A 3,996-nucleotide genomic window follows, 5' to 3' on the forward strand; every position below is an offset into this window, starting at 1 on the left:
AGATCGAATATGTCAAATTTTTATGATTTTTTTCTGTTCATAGAATTTTTATGATTTTTTTCTGTTGTAATTTTGTTCATAGAATTTTAATGATTTTTTTGTTCATAGTATTTTCTTTGTCAACTTATTGTGTATGTATAGGAAAATTGTGAATGATATAAGTCAATTATGAATATGTTCATATTTAGAACAGAGGAAAAATGAAAAAAAATAAGAAGAGAAAGTGTTTAATATAATTAGTTAGAAAAATAATAGAACTATAGTTAAACTATTTATTTTTAGTAAGTACTACTTTATTTTATTTATAGTAAGTGCTTCATATATAGTTGAACTAGCTAGTTGATTTAATAAACTACTTTATTTTACTATAAATAAGTAGTTGAACTAGTTGATTTAATTAATAAAACTACTTTATTTAACTATATATAGAAGTAGTTCCCGCATCGACGTCAGCGATGCCTATCCCGCATCCTCGTCGTCGTCGACTCGGCGGTGGAGGCATGCTTGATTAGGGCCATGTTCGGGACTGGGCTCCGCCGGGCTGGTATTGGGAGGTGCTACCTTCCGGGGGACGTAGGTTGGTGAGGAGGCAGCCCGTTGTTGACCCGATCCTTGTTTGGTGGCGGTCGCGTGGGCCAGTGACGGTGCCGAGGCTTCCAGACACCGCGGAGGTGGTACGTCACTGTGTCAGCGAGGAGGACGAGCACGTCCGTCGCTACATGGTTGCATTGGAGGGCAGGTTCGACAATACCTGGCAGATTCTTCAGGGATCTCACTGGAGCTATGATCCTATGATGGTTCCTTATCTTTGCGTGTCCACCGCCCGCTACGATACCCGTCGGGCGCTGATACGTCTCCAACGTATCTATAATTTTTGATTACTCCATGCTACTTTGTCTACTGTTTTGGACTATATTGGGCTTTATTTTCCACTTTTATATTACTTTTGGGGCTAACCTATTAACCGGAGGCCCAGCCCAGAATTGCTGTTTTTTGCTTTTTTTAGTATTTCGAAGAAACAGAATATCAAACGGAGTCCAAATGGAATGAAACCTTCGGAATCGTGATTTTCCAACCGAACGTGATCCAGGAGACTTGGAACCTACTCCAAGCAGCGCCAGAGGCGGTCACGAGGGTGGAGGGCGCGCCCCCCCTGGGGGCGCCCCCTACCTCGTGGGCCCCTCGGAGCTCCACCGACGTACTCCTTCCTCCTATATATACCTACTTATCCCCGAACGATCAGAACAGGAGCCAAAAACCTAATTTCACCACCACAACTTTCTGTATCCACGAGATCCCATCTTGGGGCCTGTTCCGGAGCTCCGCCAGAGAGGGCCGTCATCACGGAGGGCTTCTACATCATCATAGCCCCTCCGATGAAGTGTGAGTAGTTTACTTCAGACCTTCGGGTCCATAGTTATTAGCTAGATGGCTTCTTCTCTCTTTTTGGATCTCAATACAATGTTCTCCCCCTCTTTCGTGGAGATCTATTCGATGTAATCTCATTTTTGCGGTGTGTTTGTTTGGACCGATGAATTGTGGGTTTATGATCCAGTATTATCTATGGAAAATATTTGATTCTTCTCTGAATTCTTTTATGTATGATTGAGTTATCTTTGCAAGTCTCTTCGAATTATCTCTTTGGTTTGGCCAACTAGATTGGTAGTTCTTGCAATGGGAGAAGTGCTTAGCTTTTGGTTCAATCTTGCGGTGTCCTTATTCAGTGACAGAAAGAGTTGCAAGGCACGTATTGTATTGTTGCCATGGAGGATAACAAGATGGGGTTTTTATCATATTGCATGAATTTATCCCTCAACATCATGTCATCTTGCTTACGGCGTTACTCTGTTTTTATTTAATAATCTAGATGCATGCTGGATAGCGGTCGATGAGTGGAGTAATAGTAGTTGATGCAGAATCGTTTCGATCTACTTGTTTTGAACGTGATGCCTATATACATGATCATTGCCTAGATATACTCATAACTATGCTCAATTCTGTCAATTGCTCAACAGTAATTTGTTCACCCACCGTAGAATACTTATGCTCTTGAGAGAAGCCACTAGTGAAACCTATGGCCCCCGGGTCTATTCTTATCATATCAATCTATATCACTTTATTTACTTGCTTTGTTTTACTTTGCCTTTTACTTTTTACTTTGCATCTATCTATCAAAAATACCAAAAATATTATCTCTATCAGATCTCACTCCCGTAAGTGACCGTGAAGGGATTGACAACCCCTAAGCGTTGGTTGCGAGTTGCTATCATTTTGTGTAGATACGAGGGACTTGTGCGTGGTCTCCTACTGGATTGATACCTTGGTTCTCAAAAACTAAGGGAAATACTTACGCTACTTTACTGCATCATCCCCTCCTCTTCGGGGAAATCCAACACAGTGCTCAAGAGGTAGCAGGCGCTACGGTTCTAGTTGTATTAGTGATGCTATATTAGTGATAATATTCGACGATGTACGGACACCAAGAGATGATGTACTTTTGCTTATAATTGAATGCATGCTAATTTGAATACTACTTTATTTTATGATTTGGTTTTGCTTATTTTATGATTTGGTTTTGCTTATTGAATGTTCATATTGGAAAAGTTCTCCTTCATTCCCGTGTGCTAGACAATTTGGTGTAATAATGCACTCGGGAATGAAAGGAGGATCTACGTACCATCACTGATAGTCAACCCGTGATTAATAATAATGATCTAGTTTAGTATTTGAATTATGAACATAGGCCGGAAATGTCGTACTCGGACGATGAAAACCACCCGGGGGCGTGCGACTGGTGCCACGACGACCGAGGTATGTGCGACAGGTTCATTGAGCTGGACGAAGATCGGCGCTTCAGCATTAAGCTCGAGGAGACCTTCGATGTTCATACGGTACGCAACGACGACAATAGCTTTTTTCGTAATTAAGCACGACTTCAACTATTTTAACGTGTATTTTTCATCTTTTCTAATTCGACTAGCTTATCCCATGATATGCAAGACGCTATGTCTTGGAGAGGATGGGTTTTGAAGACCATGAAAGTATGGAAACCAAAAAAATTCTCCTAAGGACCCATCATGGTGTGGATTTTCAAATAAAGGTGTACAATGCTGAGAGTGTAACCCATTTTTGGTTGCAAAAATTGGGAAGCACTTTGCAAGATGTATGGTTTTGATGAGGGTATGCTTGTCAACATGGATCTCGGTGATCCTACAATCGAGCAAGACAGACCTTTCATTTGGGTCCTTGTGGATACACCTCCAATTCTTATATTGTTTATTTCAAAATAGTTGACATCTTATTTTCATTGACAGCTTATTTTCATTCTTCAAAGAATGTGCGGAAGATGGTAGACAAAACCCATTACACCGATGGCTCCGAATTAACTTATAGGGAGAAAAATCATCTGATCGCATTTTGTACCGATCTTGAGAATTACAATGTCTACAATCGAACTCCTCAACATTATGGTCAATACGTGCCACTAGTGCACGTGTTGAACTACGGTAACTACCATGGAGATACCCTGGTAAGATTTTTTACTATTACGACATCCGTGCATCTTTTTGCACACTTCTAAAACTAGTACATCATTGCTAACTACGAAGTTATTACTATGTTTTTCAACAGATAATCCCGAATGATTGTGTGCCTCATCTGATGTATACACACGGTAGCCTTCATGTTTTGAACATACAACCAGGTCTTCCTACGAATCTGAACTGTCCATACCGGGTTTCTAAAAGAAGTGGAGACATGACAATCAAAGAATGGAAAAAATGTATGGACAGTCGTAAGGAGATTCTTGGAAGCAAAAGGCAGCGAAGCGCAAGAATTGGAGACAGGATGATCTCCATTCTTCATAATGAAGAGTCAGGGTCTATATTATTTTATGCTATTTTACCTTAAGGGTGTTTAGGTCCTAGCTATCTGATACTGATGATCATGTGCTAAGAACAATTATGTAGGGTTGGGTTCGATGACTATGAGGATGAT

Source organism: Triticum aestivum, chromosome 6B (genome assembly GCF_018294505.1).
Source record: "Triticum aestivum cultivar Chinese Spring chromosome 6B, IWGSC CS RefSeq v2.1, whole genome shotgun sequence".
Taxonomy (NCBI): Eukaryota; Viridiplantae; Streptophyta; class Magnoliopsida; order Poales; family Poaceae; genus Triticum; species Triticum aestivum.